The sequence below is a fragment of the Nicotiana sylvestris genome, chromosome 4 (assembly GCF_000393655.2).
Source record: "Nicotiana sylvestris chromosome 4, ASM39365v2, whole genome shotgun sequence".
NCBI classification, from domain to species: domain Eukaryota; kingdom Viridiplantae; phylum Streptophyta; class Magnoliopsida; order Solanales; family Solanaceae; genus Nicotiana; species Nicotiana sylvestris.
Genome location: NC_091060.1, coordinates 49,141,154 through 49,164,228, shown reverse-complemented (window position 1 = coordinate 49,164,228; position 23,075 = coordinate 49,141,154). Strand labels below are relative to the sequence as shown.

Genomic DNA, 23,075 nt, shown 5'->3' with positions numbered 1-23,075 from the left:
GGATAAAAAATCGGAGTTAAGAATCAAGGGAGAAGCAGAATTGTACCCGCATTATTTTATCAATAAAATTATGTTTCTTTATATTTATATTGTGGTTGCAATTTATTTTTGTATCACATATAATTTGTTGCAAACAGAGTTGTTTTCCCAGCTTCATTTGATCGCTTCATCTCGAGTTGTTTGCAACAAATTATATGTGATACAAAAATAAATTGCAATCACAATATAAATATGAAGAAACATAATTTTATTGATAAAATGGTGCGGGTACAATTCTGTTTCTCCCTTGATTCTTAACTCCGATTTGTTATCCGTAATTCGAGGGCCTTAGCGGCATATTTCTCGAACGTAGGATAATATGCATCTCCTTGATGTATTTGATTTTCAAGAAGCATGTAACAACACTCCATTTGGATCTTGAATGCTACTAAAACTTTGAACAAGACATATTTGACATGTCTTTGATCTCTTAATGAATATTTCAAGAGTTTTATGAAATTTCGGAGATGTCATATTTGATCTCTTTGTGCATATTCCGAGAGTTTATGGAATTGCTGAGATGATCTCCATATTTTTTTGAGATGCCTCTTCAAATGGAATATGTGACCATTTTTATAGCTTTGATTTAGGGTTAGGGTAGAGTAGCCTCCAAGCAACCCTAACGGACTTTTTGGGCTTGAAGACCATGGACTCGGCTTGTCTTGTAGAGGCCCAGCCTAAATCGGATAAAATTTTAATGTCTACAAATGCCCCCCTACTTCAAGGTTTGTCGAGGGAAAACTTGCCGGACCTCAAAGACGAGACTTGAAGTGATACTTTTTTTCTCGCCTTTAAATAAAGAACTTAAATTCTTTGGGCAACCGTTCCAGCAAAGCATGTAATCAAAGCCATCGTACAAGGATACATTTATTGAAAAATATAAGCCAATTCTTTGTAGATCAAGTCTACTTTTCCTAAATTAGGAATTTAGAGTCCATTTAAAAGTCAATATACCAAAGTCACGGGAGACTAATGCATGAAGCCTCTCCTTGACTTGCACGTCTCAAATCTTTGGCTTCTGATGAACTTTTACCATTTAAAAGAAATTCCAATCAAACAAGAAGTCCCTTTTGTACTTCAAGAACTTTTTTCCATTGAAAAGTCCGATCGCCTTAAACAATCTAATTAAGGGGCCTTGTTTGCTTTGCTTTGGCATGCGATATAGTTGTGAACTCAGGCTTCCTTTGGATTTGAATATTGCTGAATGTCGCTATTTGTCCGCCAGTAAATACTACTTCAAGATTCTTCCTTTTGCAGTTTCAAACTTTGCTGGTTGGATTAATTTGTTCGTTAATCCTTATAGTATTGTAGCGAAACCACTCAGCGCATCCTTCTTGCGATATTGTGGCTTTGACGAGCAATCACTTGAATAGGGAACAAAGTATGTTGCCCCCAAATATAAAGTCATCATATGAGATTTGCTCTTTTTTGCAATATCCAAGAAAGTAAATTCTTCGGATCCATCCAAGCAACTGGTCTTGAACATGCGTCGAGTGATCGGGCCAACATAATAGAGATCAGCAGATGTGGCTGCAATAACGTCCTTACTTAGAACACCATTGCTCTTTCTGAAGGCCATCACGATAGTTGATTTTGAATCTTGTAGTTTCCAATTTATAGGAGAAAAAGATGAATGGGCAGAATTGGTCCACTGAACGTGCCAATTTGTTTACAACTAGTTTTCAACATACGAAAAATAAACTGCAACTATAAAAGAATAAAGTGATTTTATTGATAAACATTGCGGGTTACAACTCTGTTTATCCCTTGATTCTTCCTCCGAATTGTTTTCTGTTATTCGAGGGCTGGATCAGCGTATTCTCGAACATAGGATGATACGGACCTCTCTGGATTATTTAATCTCCATGAAAGTCGATCATTGTATGGATATTCTTCTTAAAGTATTTGATTATCAAGAAGAACATTTATTGATCACGACATTATTTTATACCTTGCTCCCTTTGTGAATATCCCGAGAATTTATGGGACTTTTGAGATCCTCTTTGAAGGACATATGTAGCCTTATTTATAGGCACGAGTTAAGGTTGAGGTGGAGTAGCCACCAAGTAACCCTAATAGACTCCTAATATTTCAAGAGTTGTTTTGAATTTAGGATTTATCTTGATCTGTTAAAATTTCAGTGTCTACAGAAGTTATAGAGTTATGGGAGTTACAACCATAATGGTGAACAATAGTAGGAGGTTAATGGAGTAGAGTAGTGGGAGTAACTTCGTTAGGAGTTATAGACATCCACTACAAAATATAATATTTCATAACATTTTTTCATTTTTTAAGAATTTGTTATATGAACTGCTCCATTCGGTTCCATATAGTTTGATTTTGCATAAAACTTAAGGGGAAATAGGAATGGTAGGCGGGGCGGGTTCTGTCTGAACCGTCCTGCCTAGGGACGGATTTAGGGGGCGGAAGGGTATTTATCCGAATCTCTTTCGCCGAAAAATTATACGGTATATATAAAGCAAAATTTATTTTTTACCTCTATATATTATGTTTTGAATCTCACCCTCCACACGCCCCGCAAAATTTTTTATTAAAAATAACCTTTTAAAAGATGATTGTGACAAGAAAAATAGATCGCATTTTACAAGCTAAATTTTCCATTTATATATTTCAAACGAAGGTTCACTATTTATTTGTCTCTCAAGCCATATAAGGCTTCAAATTTTTTCAGCAATTAAATAGCAAGGAGTAGTGCTATTATATATGGTAATAATTATAAGTGATTCAAAAAATAAAAGACGAATTTTTTTCCATAGGAATTTAAATTGAATTCCACCAGCAAACAAAAATGAGATGGAGTAATACTAAAAGATGAAAAAAAAAAAAACAGTAAAGATTTTTAAAACTCCATAACAGTTAAGAGTTCATTTTAATTCTGTTTACTTTCAAAACTTCTAACAATTTCAAAAGCCAGATCATTCATTGTATCTAGACACATGAATTGATGACAGTGTATTTTGGGTTGTGGAGATCATTCGGTTCAAAAAATTAAAAGGGAAATTACTAGCTATGTCCATTTATAAGTAGCTCATTACAAAAATTAGTCAATTGATAAAAGATTACTAATATTAGACAAATTAGCCAATTAGCTATTTGTAGCAAAAAAAATATCAATTTTTTGCTTTGTTTTGATTGGGTGCTATTAGAATAGATTAGACACAACTTAAGGAGCTTGAATCTCGGTTTTGGGATGATTTGGTGAAGTTTTGAGGTGGTTTGAATTGAAAATTCGAAGTAAAAACTGAACATGAAAAAAATGATATGTGTATCACACTGTGTATCATTTGTGTATCACATATATATCATATTTGTATCAATTATGTATCACATGTATATCCATGTATACCAGTGTGTGAGATACATGCGTGATACATGTTTGATACATGTGTCGCAGAAGACTTTTTTGAACTCGATTTAATTACGAATTTTGATACAAAATCAGTCCAAATCACCTCCAATCTTCCTCAAATTTTGTATATTGACTTATCTATATATTTTTAATGAATTTCAACTATACCCATTGAAAAAGTTCCTTTTCTGTTTAGATTTTTGGAATATTGTATATATTTTTATATTTCATCACCTTATCTGGTACCTCATCCATGAAATTTTCTTTCCGTCTTGTATCTAGTGTTGCTAATCACGCTTAAAAATATGGAAGGTGATTTTTGCATGTGATTCTTTGAGAGAAAGAACCCTATTATTTGGTTTTTCAATTTTTGTTGGCTAGTTTTATTAAGTCTATGACTAATGGCTAGAGGTTGGTAAGTTGAGATTTATTTGGGACATTTGTGTAAGTTCCCAAAAATTAAATCCCCAACCCGCGACCCGCCTTGCCCCGCGTGATTTTTTTAATTTAAAATTTGAACTCACCTCGCAACCGCAAACTCTCAAACCCGCACCGCTCCGCTAATGCTCAAACTCGCACATGACCGATTGGTCATCCCGGTTCAATTATGATGCAAAAATTACTTGAGAATTCACATTAGCATATATTGAAGAAATAGAGATTCTTGAAAAATTCCCTTGTGCTACTTATTCTCATGATATACCAGTTAAGGTTGGGAGTGAATCCCTTGATATCTGGAACAAATAAAAGATGATATATATGTATGGGTCCAATCACCTGCCATGTGGACCGTTTACTATTATATGATTTTAATAGATGCATCTATTCTATGGTCACATGTGCATTTGTTATCAACTTGCAATTTGGGTTTTGCAAGGTTGCTTGCTCAAATTATTAGAGCACAGTTCTAGAATAAAAAATTATGATAATTTATCTTCATAATGCTGGTTAAATACAAGTTGGTTTAGCAGAAACTGTATGCCTCCAATTAAGCTAAACCATTGGTTATGAGAATAAAACTCCCAGATAGAAATTTGGTATGAGGTATATTATTTAATATACAACAGCACTTGTACGTATCTAGCCAACAACTTATGATAAATTCTCCCTATCACAATTGGTTCAGGGTCAAGAACCAAATAATTTCCATCTAAAGAGATGGATGTGCTATACGATTTAATTTTTTCACCACAATACATAAAGATATGTCCCCAAAGAAGGTTGAGGATATGTGTTGGTGATCCCAACATTAGGGGGAGAAAATGGGCAGCCGAAAAAGTAATACATGGAATGAATTATTATGAGTGCACCTAAATCCTCGTACAAGAAAATGTGAACTTAAAGTTCAAGTGATAATTCATTTGCAAAATATTGGCAGACGCATTTGCTGACCCAAAAGATAAATGTTATATTTCAGCTGCTAATGCTCCAAATAGAATAAAGTTCATAATGGACGTAGTCTATGGAATGCATGAAGCGTAATAGACTAATCGGTTTCAAAGATAAAACTCCTTGAAGAAGGAGAGGAGCAAATGATAAAGATGGTCATACTAATGAGGCAAGTGCTCTATAAGAGCACTATGACATAATACTTTATAAGATCTCATAGGAGAGGCTCAGGTACCTGCAACTATTGAGATCTCGATAAGTTATGTCTTTGTTGATTGATGATGGAACTGATATAAAATGATCGTCGATGATATTGTTGATATAACATAGAGGTCAATTTTATTAATATTGACGAGGATCTTGAGCTCAAATCTGTCATGAAATTTAGACAGATAAATGATTGGCCAAATGAAAAGTACGCAATGAAAATTGACTTCACATGAAAAATGTGAAGTTGGACGGATAGTCCTAAAACCTAAAAGTATAAAGCTAGTTGAGGTATAAATGTGTTCTTGTGCAAAAGGTTAAATAAAAAAATGTCGATAGACATAAAGACGGCTTGTGACATAAGAAGATTTGTAAATATCCTAGCATTGATTATATGAAAACATGTTCTCTTGTGGTAGATGCAGTCATTTCAGGTTTTGGTTTGACAATATATTTGATATGCATATAATAAAAATCTGTGAAGGATTTAAATTGTTCTGAAGCATATCAAGGTTTCACGAAATTTATTAAATAAAACTTCAACAAATCGTTATGTGGATTAGAGCAATCAAGGCATACATGATTTATTTTTGTGTCTATTGCAGTTGATGCTATATATATATATATAACAATATGCTAGCGAGATATAGTTTTATTCCTATATGAAGATATTGGAATACTATTCGTATTATATTGCAAAAGGAATCCTTGACATAGATTTGTTTATTCTAACAAATATTGTCAATGTTTTGTTGGTTATGCAAATGCAGGCATTTTCTGAAGTTCGTTCGTCCGACAATTTATTTGTACGTGAGAGTACTACCATATTATTATTTCACAAGGCAGTCAATTGTTGATAATTATTCAAGTCATGACAATATACTAGCAACTGATAAAGCAAATGATTCAACACACTATAGATGTGGGACTTTTCTTTGAAGAGAAAATTTCAATAATAGTGAAGACACTGATATTTGCTTATCTCAATTGAAAGAAGGATATATTAAAGGAGACGGAATAAATTCTATATTTCATCAAAGTTATTTGTCAGTCACAATCGTCAACAGAATGATGAAATAGATGTTCGAGAAATTCATTCAAGTGATAATTTGACGGAATAATTCACCAAGGCATTGTCGGTCTCAAGATTAGAGAAGTTGTTATATAAGCTTGGAATTTTTCGTCTCCTAGAAATAAAGTGATGTTTTCATCAGGGGGAGGCACATACGTGTTGTACTCTTTTTCCCTTAGCTAAGGTATTATCCCACTGGTTTTCCTGGCAAGGTTTTTAATGAGGCAACAAGTACTGCGTATTATAATATATGTGTACTCTTTTTCCTTAGCTAGGATTTTTTTCCACTGGATTTTTTTTCTAGTAAGGTTTTAATGAGTCACATTATGTATAGACATCCAAGGGGGAGTATTATGAAATATTATATTTTGTAGTGGATATCTACAACTCCTAAAGAAGTTACTCCCACTACTCTTCTCCATTAACCTTCCACTATTCTTCACCATTATGGTTGTAACTCTCATAACTCTATAACCTCCTCCATGATCTCAATAGTTAATACCATGTTTATGATATCCCTTTGTATACCTCAATGTCATCCTATAAATAGAGGGTTTGGGTATCACATTTTACACACTTGAATACATGGAATAAATAAGAATCTCTCATCTCTTGCTCCCTATATTCTTGTCTATTTTCTTGTTTTATATTATTACGTTGAGTTAAGTTTCTTAACAAAAAATATGTACTGGCCCACAAAAAAAGAAAAAAACATGTGAAGGAGGCGAGTCCGAAACCTAAATGCCAATATTTTGGACTCAAAACACGATTCTACAGTATAAAAAAGTTACTTTTATATATAAAACGCTGTATTATACCGCGTTTTACTTTAACAAAGTTTTAGCCGTTAAAGTAAAGCATAGTATAATACGACATTTTACATATAACGCGGTATAATATCGCGTTTTACTTCTTTTTGGGCCCACCAATAAGTGTCCTGTGGTTAACTGACATAACAATAATTCAAATATATAAAGCGCGGTATTATACCGCATTTTACATCAAAAAATTCTGCCCCTCCGAGCTAGGACTTGCCTTATTTAAAGGCGTTAGGATTTTATGAAAATCCATTCAAAACTTACCTTGAAACTTCCGTTCAAACTTTTCTTCTTGTTATCAAGCATTTTTTATAATATCTGAAGAGCCAATAATAAGGGTTTCATTATATTGGGAGGGGGGAGGGTGAGGTTGTAATGGAGAATAACTCTGTGAGGTATAGTTCATCTCCATGGTGTCATGTTAAATTGCCGCTTACAATGGAGTACGATAAATTGGTATCGTTATTACATAAAAAATGAGTGTGAGAGAACGTTCGATAAACCTTAAAGTAACCGGTAGATTTTCATATTCTATGACTCTGCAGGGGTTTGCTTATTATTCTGAGTTTAACATCGAAGATGATGAAACTCTTAGAGATTTTTTGCGGATTTCAGATGAATACAGGGAATTTATTGTAATAAAATTATTGGAAATGTACGTCAAGGTTGAAGATGTTGGCAATAATGAGATTGCGCAAAGTAGGGATAACCCTCGGTCATCGGGTGGTTATTCTGGAGCAGTTTTTGCCGGACAGATTCATGATGAAAGAGTTTGCCTTGATTTAAACTTATCACCACTGACGAATGAGCAGCGAGGAAATAATTTTTTGACTTTACATAATCCACAAGACGACTGGTAAACTTACAATTTTTCTACGCTTTAGCGATGTTTATTTTATGTTGAATTGGATTTGTATTAACACTCATATTTTTCACAGGGGGTACCATCCGGATATGAATTTTACAAGTTATGACACTGCTCCGAGTTGGAATATGCGTAGTTCTGGCATGTTGGATCACGGTGGTCCATCCGGGAGTCATCACCAACAAAAAAATGCCCATCATGGAATGTCAACACAGTACGACTTGTAAGTGAAGTAATATAGCTATATGTAAAGTATTTATCATTTTGAGTAGCTTATCATTTTGTTCTTTTTGTGCAGTAAAAACGAGCAACTTGATGTTCCTGACCTCACACAGTTGCCTGTAGACGACGTATTGACTCGGGATTTGGTAGATGCATAGAGTCAGGAAGATGATAGTGATTATGACAACAATGCCGATGGGTATGGAGATGCCCACACCCTTCCCTGATGAGGGTGATATGAGGAGGAAGTGAATGTCGAACTTGAGCTGACGAGGGAGCATGCTCCTCCACCTCCCGTTAGACCAAGAGTATACGAGTCCCACGTGCTGTTTCATGAGCGGAATATTCCCTACCTTGATAATTTTCCAAGTATGCCGGATGTGGATGCCCTCACAAGGGATGCTGACAAATTTCGGTCAGCAATGTGGGATGAGTCTAGACCAACGGTGCTAGCAATGGGCATGTATTTTCCCGATCAAGCTCGCCTAATCAGGGTTGTAAAAATCTACAGCGTAAGAGAATGTTGTCAAATGACGGTAAGGGAGTCAACTCTGGAGGTATACAAGGTTGTATGTCGTAGAGACTTTATGGGTTGTAAGTGGATGTTTCATGCGAGCAAGAAGAAATCAGGATTGTGGAAAGTGGGTAAATATATTAGCACCTACATATGTGAAATGGACACATTCAATGAGAATCACTTCAACTTGGATGTAGACTTGATTTCTCTTGTCTTGATTCCATACTTGGAAGTGTCCATTAAGTTCAAGATCAAAGAGTGTATTACAGTCGTCCACCAGGAATATGGGTGTACTATAACCAAAAGAAAGGCATATCTCGAGCGCAAACGTGCTTTTGAAATTATTTATGATGACTAGGATAAGTCATTTTCATCTCTACCCAGGTACATGGCCGCACTGAAACACTTTAACCCCGGGACTTTTGTTGAATGGAGGCATGAGCAGAGTCCGGGAAGACCGAAATATATTGTCAACTATGTTTTCTGGTCATTTAAACCAGCAATTGATGATTTTATGCATTGTCGTCCGGTAATTTCCATAAATGGTACTCATGTCTATGGAAAGTATGATATTAAGCTTTTGATCGTAGCTGCAGTAGATGCCAACGGACAAATATTTCCACTAGCTTTTGCATTTGTGCCAAAGAAAGTGAAGAGACGTGGACACTTTTTTTGAACCACTTGAAGCAGCACGCTGTCAAGCATCATTCAGGTATTTGTCTAATATCTGATCAGCATTGTGGTATTTTAAGTTCTATATGGTATTTGCCTGAATGGAAGGAACCCTATGCATACCACCGTTACTGTGTGAGGCACCTGAAGGCCAATTTTCAGAAGAAATATCACGACAAGGCCTTGCATGATTTAATGTGGATGACTGCAACTGAGTACCAGCAATGCAAATTCATGAGGCTCATGGAAGCGATCTGGCAGTTAGATCCACGAGCCTATACTTGGATGATGGGACATGAGCTTCACAAGTGGACATTGCATGTTGATGGTGGCAGACGATGGGGAGCCCTGACTATAAATATGTCGGAGTCATTCAACCACTTATTGAAGTCTGCACGTGGATTTTCTGTCACTGCCATGGTCCGAATGACATTCAAACAGATTGTGGAAAGGTTTGTTGAAAGGCATAGAGCTGCATCAGAATTGATGGACAGGGGCGTTCAATTTATGCCAATACCGATGAGAAGATTTGAGAAATACAGGAGGCGAGCACATTGACATTCATATTTACAGTACGATCACGACCCGTGTGTTTTTGAAGTTCGCACCGCTATCCGCGGATACCGGGGGAATAATCTACATACCGTGAATGAAGCCAGCAGGTTGTGTTCATGTGGGAAATGGACTATTTATCACATGTCATGCGCACATGCCATGAAGTGCTTTCAACAAGTTGATTTAGGGGCAACCAACTATATTGATAGGGAATACTGTGTTGCTGCATACGTAAACACATATAGTGGGCAGTTGCAGCCATTGGGTGCTGAGCATTATTGGCCGCCAGAATCATTTAAAATGTTGTGTAATAAGGACTATTTGTGCAAGCTACAAGTGCAAAAGAGAACGCGTATACAAAACTAAATGGATGTTGGTGATACCGTTTATGCGCGTAAATGTGGCATATGCTCGCAAATAAGACATGATTGTCGTAATTGTCCTTCAGCTGGTGTGGGTGGTGGTGGTAATCCAGCTCCTAGTGCAAGTTCGTCGAATGTATCCAACTATTAAGGATACACCTAGTGTTTTATTTTCGTAATATTTTTTGTAATAAGTATCTGTACTTGTTTATATTGGAATATCTATCAAATAAAATTATGTTCCACAGTCTTGTTACATCTTATTTTTTAACATAAGCTTTTGAATTGGGATGATGATATGGTAGTTCCAACATTCAACTTATTGGTGTTAGTAAAGAAGACCAATTTGAAGATTGAAATTTCATAACATAATATTCGAAGAGATAAAAGCACAACAACCATAACTAAAGCAACATACATGAAAATAAAAGATAATAAAGGATAAATCAAGACATTGTTGTTTCATTTCAGAAAAATTGAATATGTATAGCGCGGTACAATACTACATTTTGTGTATTATCTTGTCGGTCTGAAAAGCTGACCGACTGCGCAAAAGCTATTTCGTTTCAGAAAAATTGAATATGTATAGCGCGGTACAATACTACATTTTGTGTGTTGTTTTGTCGGTCTGAAAAGCTGATCAACTGCGCAAAAGCTGTTTCATGTCAGAAAAATTGAATATGTATAGTGTGGTACAATACTACGTTTTATGTATTGTCTTGTCGGTCTGAAAAGCTGAACCAACTGTGCAAATGCTATTTCGTTTCAGAAAAATTGAATATGTATAGCGCGGTATAATACTACGTTTTGTGTGTTGTCTTGCCTATAAATAACGGACGCATTCTAGTTATTTTTTGTGCTTAACAATAACCAATAGCAAATATTTACATAAAAGTAAGGTTTTTCTTTACGCTTTAACAAATGTCTGAACCCCTTTATGTCCCAAGGTGCGAGTGCGGCAAAAAATGCATGATGCACGATTGTTGGGAAGAAGTTGGACGTCGCTACTGGCGTGTATGAACAAGTTTTATATGGTTCCCGACGAACCTGTTTGCGATTTTGAGGTATGGATTGATGAACCCTGTCAGAAGGAATACTACAAAGAAAAGTTGCACCATCTTCATTGTTTGTGAACGAAATAGTGGGAATATACGACAATATTAGTAATGTACGTGTTAAGTCAAAAATATTTTCTTACCATGGTCTCGTCGGGCTCTTGAATATAAGCATCCGTGGTGTCCTCATCATCGCATAAAATGGCCTCTGTGACGGGCTGGGATGAAGCCTTAATACAAAAATAAAAAATTAATTTATTGCAAATCATTGAGAAAAAAAACACAAATTAAAATTTAATAGTTGTAGACATGTAATTTTTGACCCTCCCTGAGATTTTACATATTTTAGCGTTTATATATTTATTTTAGGTTTAATATTGCTATTTTGACTATTTTTAAACTTCTCTGCCTTATTTTATCTTAAAAAAACTAAAACAAACTACAAAAAATATTTTCTTTATTTTAGATTATTGATATTTTATTTAGTTACTTTCATTTTATTTTACAATGTATAGAAAAGAAAAGTTTTACAAAAATATTCTTATATAATCTTAGTAGAAAATTCAATTCATGAGATTTAATAAATATTTAGTAGTAGTTGAATTTCTTTAATATGTTACTATATTTTTCTTTTAATATTTCCTATTATTTTGAAGCACTTGGAATTTTTGTTTGCTATTTTAATTTAGTAGTATATAATATTTGTTACTTTGAATTATCTTTAGAAAACAAGAAAAGAAAGAGAAAAAAAGAGAGATAACAGAAAGGAAAGACCGAAAAATTACAAAAGCAAAAAGCAAGAAAGAGAAGGAAAATTAGTCCACCAACTAGGCCACTCATTTTCTTTTGCTCTGCACAAAACAAAATATACACAACACATACACATTCACAAAAAGTCAGGTATACAGCAACAGAAATCAGAAGGGGGTCCACACGGTTTGGTTGGATTTTTCTTTCTTCTTATCCAAGATAATCACTTAGGAATAGGGGGATTTTGGTCTTTCACAGAGAAAAGGAGCGAAAAACAGAGTGGAGGCTGAATCACAAAAATAAAAATTGAGAGGGTTAGGCACAGAAAACACGGATAAGGAGACGAGAAAAATCCTGAGCGCTGCAGCTTCTCCATCTACCTGTCGCCACCCCTAATTCTTTCCAAAAATTACCATAGCTGATTCCAATTCCTTTTCACCATGAACAAAGACCCATAACCACAATCTCTTAACAGCATCTCCACCGTGTGAATCACCTAAATGCCACACAAAACTCTATTCCCTTCATCTCCCCAAAAAACAGAGACTTATTCCATTTTCAAAGACAAACAACTGAACACCACAACACTTTTGCCTTTACCCTGAAAACCACCTGTAAAATCCAGCCACCAACAAACTCGCTTTTAAATTCTCTCCGTTGCCGGTTTTCGAGTTTTCCGTTGAGATTTCTCGTTTGAGATCGTTGTTCATTGTTTCCGGTTTGAGGTCCGTTTGGCGTCCGTGGTTCAGGCTTCAATTGTTTCGCTTGCTGTAGCAATTTGCGTCCAAACAGAAGTTGTATAGTTAGAAACTCTCATTAATTGGCAACACTCTATTTAAGGTCCAATTCTTTCTCTATTCTCTTATTCTCGTCATTTTCATATGTTCTTTTGTTGTGGTATAATTCTGATGGTTTGTTTTTTAGATTAATATTCAGTTGGCTGCTCCTTTGTTTTTTTATTACTGTGGCTCAACTTCTTCTTTGTTTTTGGTGAATGTTTTGGATTTTAATTGCTTAATTTTAAACTGACATGAATACAATCTTGTTATGAGATAAATGACCATGGGGTTGAGCTAAAACAAATTGACATAAAGAAATTTGGGCTTCCAGGAAGCAATAAGCCATAATACCGTTAATAAGATTTGAAGAAAATTTGAAATCCATGATAAATTGTGTTGCTATTTATTCTTATTTCATTATTTCGAGTAGGAGCATGCTTAGGCCGTCAACACCTGGGTAGGCAAACTTTAGGATTTTTGTTAGTTTTGAGGTGAGAGGTCGTTCCTTTAGTTAAATTTATCCGGGGAATGCCCCGAAGTATTTGTATATATTTTATTCCGGGGAATGCCCCGTAGTATTCTGTATATTGGAGGCTAAAAGTGGAACTTGTAGTGTTTTATTCTTGTTTTATTTTTCTTTATTAGGTGGGGACGACCTTGCGCCTCTTATGTGTTAATTTTCTCATTTCTGTGTTTATTACCTCAATTCGAATATTTTAAAAGTCAACTTGATCATGTACGCAACCGTACTAGTTACGGGACTCGGGGAGTGCCTAACACCTTCTCCCCGAGTCAAATGAACCCCCTTACCCAAATCTCTGGTGCGGACTTAGTTTTGGAGTCCAAAGTGTTTTAAAGGAAAAATCATTTTTTAAAACGGTGACCTGACACACCTAAATCAATGTCAGGTGGCGACTCTGAGTTATTTCCTTTTAAACATAATTTTGTTACTTTTTAATTAAAACCCCTTTTCAAGCTTTACAAATTCTTTTATTTATTTAAGAGGGTTTAGTGAAGTTTGGTAAAAAAAGGGTGTGAGATCTCTGGCGACTCTGCTGGGGAGCTTGTAGGTTCGAGCTGATACTACGATCCTGTTGGCTTTTAGAATATTTGGTTGAGGTTTTTATGATTTTTTATTAGCTTTACTTGACTTTTATTATTTTATATTGTTATTATTTGCTATTTGTTTATGTGTTTACAGTTTTTGCTTTATGAGTTTAGTGCTTTATAACTGTCATCATTTGCATAACCCCGAGTTCTCTTTCTGCAACAAGTCTTACGGAGTATATTTGAGCGTACACGGCCTTTTTGTGAGTCACCCGTGTCTTTAGGGGTGTGTCGTGGGAGCGTGGAGTGGGTGGACAGCTAGAACAGCCGTCATCGACCATGTGCCGCCCCGAATTGCCTTGTTTAGTGAACCCCAAACGTAGGACAGTCTTTAGGTCATGCTTATGTGCATCATATCATTTAAACCTATCATGGTTCGGTCCCATGCACCGTGTCCCGTTGTAGGAGGCCTATCCAATTATGTCAAAATGGGCTTATGGCCCAAAAAGATATTTAATCATCCTTATGTGCTACATGCTGCATTTCTTTAGGGGTAAAAGGGTTATTTGGCGGACCAACGATATTTGAGGGTGAAGTATAAAATGAAGCAAGTAAGCCCCACTCGCATTTTTCTTTCATAATTTTTCAAAAATTCGATTCAAAAAAAATGAAAAAGAAAATCCAAAAAGATTTTACACTTTTCCATCATTTTCCTAAAAATTATAAATAAAAAAAACAAATCCAAAAAGATTTTACATCTTTTATCATTTTCCAAAAAATTCATAAAAAGGGGAAAAAGAAAATCCAAAAAGATTTTACATTTTCCATCATTTCTCAAAAAGACAAAAAAATTATTTTTCCAAATTAGTTGCATTTTTTTAAAAAGGCTTTCTCCCATGTCTCGTCTTCCCGAACTACGCAAACCTGATTCATGTTTTTCGAGGCGTGATACGTAGGCAACTCACATAGGGTCCAATCTTCCTAGTGTCTAAGGTTCTTGATTTTGCGGGGTCTTAGCTAAATCTTGCATTTCTAGCCACTTTCGGTCATATCGGCCATTCTTGCAAAATGGGACCATTTTCGCAAAAAATGGTTCAATAGCTCATGTCTTAGGATCTTGAGTCCGCAACTAGGTGTCATATTATTTTAAGGTCCGTTCTTTTCAAGTTTGCATCTTTAGCCACTTTTGGTCATATCGGCCGTTTTTGCAAAATGGGTCATTTCTGCAAATTGATTTTGGGCCAAGATTATTGGGAGTCGAATCCATATAAGACTTAGAGGTATTTCCATGTCTTTGAGGTCGCCGTTGTTGAGTTTGCACTTCTTGCCACTCTTGGCCACGTAGGTAAATTTTTAAAAATAGCCTTAATCATGTCTTGCATGTGTCCAATAGAAGGTGTCGTGGCATCACATGTGTATTGAGTCACTAACTCATTTGATCTTACTTTTCTCATTCAGGTATGGATCAATTTGATAGAGTTTGAGCATGACAAATATCCCAGGACCATTCTAGTCAAGATCATTGCATGCATGAGCTGCTTGAGGAAACTTTTTATTTTTTAATCTATCTTATGTTGTCTTTTAAGTTTTAGTCTTGTACAGTAGTATCGAGTCTGTTAGTCTAGTTAAGATTGTCGAGTCTTTTGTTATAGTACTTCCTGTTTTGTATTTGAAAAACCAAAAAAAATATAAATGAAAAATTCAAAAAGATTTTTATTTTTAGTTTATTTGTCAATCACTTTTTCCAGAACTACGCTTGATCTGATTCATGGGGGGCATGATACGTAGGCAACTTACATAGGGTTCGATCGAATCATTATCAAAAAAGAAAAAAAAGAAGGAAAAGTTGTGGGATGTGAGAAATGAGAGGAAAGAAAAGAATGACGATTAAAAAGAAAAGAGAGGAAGGAAAATGAGCGAGCCAAGAAGTATTAGAAAAGATAAAATTGAAATGAACAAAATTGCGATGATGCCAAATGACCTTGTGACCCTCGAAGTCATTCTAGAGCCTTAATTGTTGCTAGGGGCATTTCACGCAATGTGATATTTCTATCTGATAAATGTCCTAACGCTCACATGTTGGCTTTATTTTGCTCCTCTTTGTTACTTTCATTATAACAGAGGGTGGTTAGTTTGTGGTACTTTGGTGATTTGTCCATACGACACAAGGTCAAAAAGCAAGGAAGCCATAGCTAGCAAAGACTTGGATATAGGAGTTGTCGACCCCTCGAGGGAGATTGTGGAGTCGGAATCTGAATTGAACGAGGAGGTCCAAAGGCTGAAACAACAAATGTCTGAAATGTGTCAAGCATGGGCTAATGGTCAAGGACCACCCCTTTCTCATGATGTCCTAGAGTTTACACCTATCTCGACTACTACCACTCTAGTTTCATCGTCTGATCAATTCTATCCATTTAGGTTCAACCTTTATCCCAATTGTATGACTATAGCTGAAACTTCTGTTGCGCACTCCCAAAGTGTGCCATTGACAACCAATCATAAAACCACTACAGTTATGCCTATCTTCACCATCCCACAGCTGACAGTGGTGCAGAGGAAAACTCATGAGTCACAATTTGCTACCCAGCAAGAACAATACCACTCTTCTGAGTACCACTCTTATCTATTTGATCTTCCTGCAAAGATTGAGAAGCCTGGTCGACAGATAGCACCAGAAGAAATAACCCAAAGACTGAAAAGCTTAGAACAACAGTTGAAAAACATACAAGGGCTGACAGGTCAGAAGAGTATTGCCTTCAAGGATCTATGTATGTTCCCCGATGTTCGTTTGTCACTTGGTTTCAAGACTCCCAAATTTGAAAAGTATGATGGACATAGAGACCCCATAGCCCACTTGAAAAGGTATTGCAATAAACTAAGAGGTGCGGGAGGAAATGAAGAATTACTGATGGTTTATTTTGGGGAAAGCCTTATCGGTGTAGCCTCCGAATGGTTTATGGGTCAAGACACATCTTGCTGGTATGTATGGGATGACATGGCCCAGTCCTTTATCAAACAGTTCCAATATAACATTGACATCGCCCCGGACCGTAATTCCCTTTCAAATCTGAAGAAGAAACCAACTGAAAGTTTCAGGGAATACGTAATTAAATAGAGAGAACAAGCAGCTAGAGTTAAGCCACCCATGGATGACCACGAGCTAATCACTGTCTTCCTTCAGGCTCAAGAGCCCGATTACTTTCAAAATATGACGTCCGCAATTGGCAAATCATTCTCAGAAGCAATCAAAATGGGAGAAATGGTAGAGAATGGCCTTAAGACAGGCAAAATTATAAGTCAAGCAGGTCTCAAAGCTGCAACTCAGGCTGTTCAAATTGAATCTGGTAATTTTAGTGGCACGGGTGAGAAAGTTGAATAAATCATGATGACATCAAGGTCGAGAAGAGGTCCTAGAAGAACATCTCGAAGGCATGACCAACCTCATTTGTTTTTTGACGATTTCCTTGAGAACCCACAATACTCTGTTGCTCCACCCCAGTATATTGTCCAGCCACCAAGACACCCCAGAAGGTGAGCGCCAGCACCGCAAAATTTCCACCAACCTCCACAAAATTTGCAAGTTCCCCATAACCCACATCTAAGCCAGGGGTATAGAGGTAAACAAAGGTTGAAAGATAATTGTACACCGACAGGAGAGTCCTATGCAAGCTTGTTTGAGAAATTAAAGCATTATGACCTGATTGCACTTATTCCTCTTAATCATGTGGACTCACGTGCAAGAAGCTTTGATCCTTCTAAAAGGTGTGAATACCATTCCAATGCCCAGAGGCACAATGTCGAAAGTTGTAGGGATTTGAAAAGAGAGATAGAAAGAATGATTCAAGAAGGGATAATTGTGGTCTAGGACAGTGACACCCAGAATATCGCGCATAATCCTTTATCTGCACATGATGATGCACACTTCGTGGGGAGGATGCACGATGACAGGGAGTATGAGACTCCTCTTGGAAACTTGCTGACTGAAGTTAATAATATTGAAATTGGTGAAGGTCCCAGTAATTTTGATGTGCAACCCAGTGTCTAAGATGTCGAGCTTGGTAATTGGAAAGATACTCCTTTCTTCGCTAGCCAGGGAGGAGTTTTGGTAGTTTATTTTGGTGTCATTTCGGTTGTCCGGGTTATTTCAGGGTTGTAATCCGAATTTTGTCTTGTGGCTTAAATCCTTCTTCTTCTTATTTTGCCTAGTTTGTTTTATTGTAGTAACTCGTCTAGTATTATCTAGGATTGCTCTATGGTTGTAATTCATGTCTATTTTGCTTGTTGTGTTCAAACCCTGTTCACCATCTGTCTAATGCAATCTCTAGTTTTCTGTTAGTTCTGGTCAGTTTTTGTTTAGGTTACTTTTCCTTTTATAGTCTTTTTCAGCCTGACTCTAGTGATATGACATGCACGCATAATTCTCAACCTGGTCTTGAAAGTTAGTTTAATCATGAAGCAATGACATAGTTTTGAATATGATAAAAGAGGCATTTGAGAAAACAAGTAAAGATTCACGCATTCTGAGATGACTTGAAACTTGAATTGAGTGAAACTGAGGCAGTAAGTTTGGAAAATCAAGAGGTTGATGAGAGCATACAACAAGGGAATGCCTCTCAAGCAGTTTGAGGTAGATCAGTCAGTGCTGAAATGCATTCTTCCACATCAAGATAAGTTTGAGTCAAGTCTGCTTCGAACTGGCAAAAATCATTCATTGGGACAAAGGTATTGCCCATTGGCACTTTTTGTTTGTGTTGATGCCATCAATAGATACTATGTATGATTTCTTACTTATCTTTGATTGCATGTTTGTACTTGACATTCTTAAAGCTTGGTATGACGAAGACATTTTATTCTGCTACCCAAAAACTTTTATCTTTTGCTACCCCTTTTGAGCCTTAATTTGTTTTGTTTCATACCCCTCTTTTGGAATCAAAAGCAGAGTCAGGAACTAGAAAAGGAAAAGAAAAGAGAGAAAGAAGAAAAAAAGAGAAAGAGAAAAAAGAAGAAAAAAGGGAAAAGAGAAAAGAAGAAAAAACAAAAAAAAAGAGAAAAAGGAAAAAAAAGGAAAAAAAAGAAAAGGAAAAGAAAAAACCCAACTTTGTGTTTGAACTACGTTCGACCTGATTCTTGTCACCACAAGATACGTAGGCAGCCTTACGGTTCGGTCGCACCAAATAAAATATTTCATATTCCCCAAAGTCAAGAGTGGGGCAGTTTTCTTAGAAATCCCATCAAAGCAAAAATCCAAACAAAAATCAAAAATCAAAATCAAAAAATTCCCCACACTCCAAGAAACTGGGGCAGAAGTTTTAATTTTGCCAAAAGGCCTAATTTCAAAAGTTGTTATTTTGAACCCTTTTCATCTTAAATTATTTTGAGCCTTCATGCCACCCTTTATTTCCAACTCTGTCTAAAAGACTACATTACAGTCCAAAGAAAGACCTTCCGACCAATCTTTGAGGATGTCAAATCAAGTGTGTGGTGAAAGTATGATCCTCTTGCATCATGGGTAATACTTTGTTCTCGACACAAAGAGAGAAAATGGTAAAATGAGAGAGTCTCATCGGTGAAAACCTTCATGGGCACTGTAAGGCGACGGTGAGTTGAGAAAAGAACAAAATGAGATAGGCTTGATGGTGAAAACCTTCAGGGCACTACAAGTCGATTGAGGATTGTGGATTAGATGGGACAATTGAAGCGTTGAAGCCCAGTTTCACAGCGAAGAGGTACAACAAGAGTTGAATATCAGACTTGCTCGAGAGATTAGGCCATTTAATCCAAAGGTGCATGTCATGGTCATTAGAGTTGGTATCCACATCTGATAAGTTTCTACTTTGTAATTTTCTTGTTATGTATCATCTCTTTCCCTTGTCCCTTATTTTGTTCCTCTCGTTTTGTTTGAGTCCCTTCTTGAGTATGTTTGGTCAAAACAAGTGAGAAATGACTTCAAAATTTGCTACCAACTTTCCAATTGCACAAAACAAATTTGGTTAGCACATCAAAATGGCATAAGTCAGGGAAAAGTGGTATGCGCATTAAGTTGGTAACAATCAACATGCTTTGGGATTCATGTGAAATGCAAAAGTTCGGTAAATATCAATTCATGAGAAAAATGCAACAGATAAAGGATATTGGGATCGAATAGAGCAGAGGTATTTTCTATGATAAGGGTTGAAATAAAATGGGTAGTCGATAACAGTCAAGGTCGTCCAAGTTGAAATCAAAGTTATCTTGGCAAGTGTAGAAGTAGCCGCCTTCAAGATCAAGGCCACAAACTAACCACCACATTTAAACTCACAAGTTTTCTTTGTTTGAAACAGGAACAAAGCAGTGCAAGGACAGTGGTTAAAAAAAAGAGAAAAAAAAAGCAGAACAGAAGAGCCAACAAAGGGAAGTTTCTCAAATCTTTGCCTTTATTTATCTTGCTAGTGTGCATAAATGTTGCCATTGCTCTTCACATTTTTCTCCTAGGATAAAAAGTCCTAGTTTGATGGATTTTCCCCCAATCAAAAATCTTAGTCTGATGAATCTTTCTCCTAAGATAAGAGACCTAGTCTGATGAATTTTCTCCTAGGATCGAAATCTTAGTCTGATGAATTTTCTCCTAGGATCAAAATCTTAGTCTGATGAATCTTTCTCCTAAGATAGAAGACCTAGTCTGATGAATTTTCTCTTAGGATCAAAATCTTAGTCTGATGAATCTTTCTCCTAAGGTAAGAGACCTAGTCTGATGAATTTTCTCCTAGGATGGACGTCTTAGTCTGATAAATCTTTCTCCTAAGATAACAAAAAAAAAAGAAAAAAAAGAAAAAAAAAGAAAAAGGAATTAGTCTGATGAATTTTGTACTAGGACCGAAATCTTAGTTTGATGAATCTTTCTCCTAAGATAGAAGACCTAGTCTGATGAATTTGCTAGTCAAATGTTCTTGGTTTTACTCATAAGAGACGCACATCTCAGTCAAGTCTTTAGTTTTATTCTCATCATTACATCAATAACATAGGTGATTTACAGTTTTGCTAATAACTCACAAATCTTCCTAGTGCAAACTGGGGCAGAAAATTTTGTTTGTTTTGTTGTTTTGATTGCAGGCACCCACCTGGAAAACGAGGGAAGATATTTCAGAGTCATTTCAAGTTTCAAGTCAGTAGCAGACACCCACCTGGAGAACGAGGGAAGTCATTTCAGAATTCAATTCAAGTTAGAAGTAGCAGAAGCTTGCGGCAAGAATGCGAGTCAATAGTCCGAGGTAACCAACAGAAGTAGTCTAAAAAAAAGAAGAAAAAAAAGAAAGAAAAGAAAGAAAGTGAATCCAAAATGTAGAAGCAGAAAAAAGATGTGAACTGCTCAAGACGTGGTTGAAGTCACGAGCGCTACATGTCCGATCTTGATCCGAAAAAGCTGAAGAAGAATGAACTAGCACCTGCAGCTAGCGAGCGTCGAGGTTCAAATCTAAAGTATGCATGAAGAACCATTCAAGACTCAAGATCAACCTTCAGAAGACTTATAAATAGGAATTTTGTAACTCATAGCTGACAGGCTTAGTTAGTCTTTTTCATTTTTTGATTTTGATGTAATAATAGGATCGCGGACCGGAACCTCGACGGAACGGCACCTCAATCGGCTATCTACCTCGGTATACTCCATCACTATTCCTACTTCTGAACTACGCGTGGCCTGATTCCTTTATAACCAAGGATATGTAGGCAACTCAGATACCAGGGCTCGGTCACATTCCCCTTTCTCTTAGTTTTGGTCTCTCCATATAAGGGTCGGGTCAAAAAAAAACTTGTCTCGTCGTTCTTTGTTCGAAAACTCTTCGTGTTTCCAGTCGAAGAGGGGCAGCTATAGACATGTAATTTTTGACCCTCCCTGAGATTTTACATATTTTAGCATTTATATATTTATTTTAGGTCTAATATTGCTATTTTGGCTATTTTTAAACTTCTTTGCCTTATTTTATATTAAAAAACTAAAACAAACTATAAAAAATATTTTCTTTATTTTATATTATTGATATTTTATTTAGTTACTTTCATTTTATTTTACAAAGGATAGAAAAGAAAAGTTTCACAAAAATATTCTTATATAACCTTAGTAGAAAATTTAATTTATGGGATTTAATAAATATTTAGTAGTAGTTAAATTTCTTTAATATGTTACTATATATTTCTTTTAATATTTCCTATTATTTTGAAGCACTAGGAATTTTTGTTTGCCATTTTAATTTAGTAGTATATAATATTTGTTACTTTGAATTATCTTTAGAAAACAAGAAAAAAAAAGAGATAACATAAAGGAAAGAACAAAAAATTACAAAGCAAAAAGCAAAAAGCAAGAAAGAGAAGGAAAATTAGTCCACCAACTAGGCCCACTCATTTTCTTTTGCTCTGCACAAAACTAAATACACACAACACATACACATTCACAAAAAGTCAGGTACACAGCAACAGAAATCAGAAGGGGGTCCACATGGTTTGGTTGGATTTTTCTTTCTTCTTATCCAAGATAATCACTTAGGCATAGGGGGATTTTGGTCTTTCACAGAGAAAAGGAGCGAAAAACAGAGTGGAGGCTGAATCACAAAAATAAAAATGGAGAGGTTAGGCACAGAAGAACACGAATAGGGAGACGAGAAAAATCCTGAGTACTTCAACTTCTCCATCTCCATCAACCCGTCGCCACCCCTAATTCTTTCCAAAAATTACCATAGTTGATTCCAATTCCTTTTCACCATGAACAAAGACCCATAACCATAATCTCTTAACAACATCTCCACCGTGTGAATCACCTAAATGCCACACAAAACTCTATTCCCTTCATCTCCCCAAAAAATAGAGAGTCTTATTCCATTTTCAAAGACAAACAACTGAACACCACAACACTTTTGCCTTCACCCTGAAAACCACCTGTAAAATTCGGCCACCAACAAACTCGCTTTTAAATTCTCACCTGCCGGTTTTTGAGTTTTCCGTTGAGATTTCTCGTTTGAGATCGTTGTTCATTGTGTCCGATTTGTGGTTGTGACGACCCGGCCGGTCGTCTTAAGAATTAATGCCCCGATCCCCTATTAACTGCTTTCCCTAAGTTTATTTCTGCTAATGTGATTTGTCGGGATGCTCGGTTTTGAGTTTTGAGGAGTTTTGGGACACTTAGTCCCTAAATGAGAGCTTAAGTGTTAGAAAGTTGACCGAAGTCGGAACAGTAGGGAGATAGCCTCGGAATGAAAATCCGACTGTTTTGTTAGCTCCGTTAGGTGAATTTGGGGCTGGGAGCGTGTTCGGAATGTGTTTTGGAGGTCCGTAGCTAATTTAGGCTTGAAATGCCAAAGTTTGAATTTTTAAAGTTTCCGGTCCAA

At 36.2% G+C, this 23,075-nt stretch overlaps 1 long non-coding RNA gene across 1 annotated transcript; it reads left to right on the top strand.

Annotated features, from left to right (window-relative positions):
- Positions 1-12,131: 12,131 nt before the first annotated feature.
- LOC138889139 (uncharacterized) lies at positions 12,132-15,441 on the top strand. Its single transcript, XR_011406746.1, has 2 exons — positions 12,132-12,733; positions 15,178-15,441. It is a non-coding gene; the product is annotated as an uncharacterized lncRNA (long non-coding RNA).
- The last annotated feature ends 7,634 nt before the right edge of the window (positions 15,442-23,075 follow it).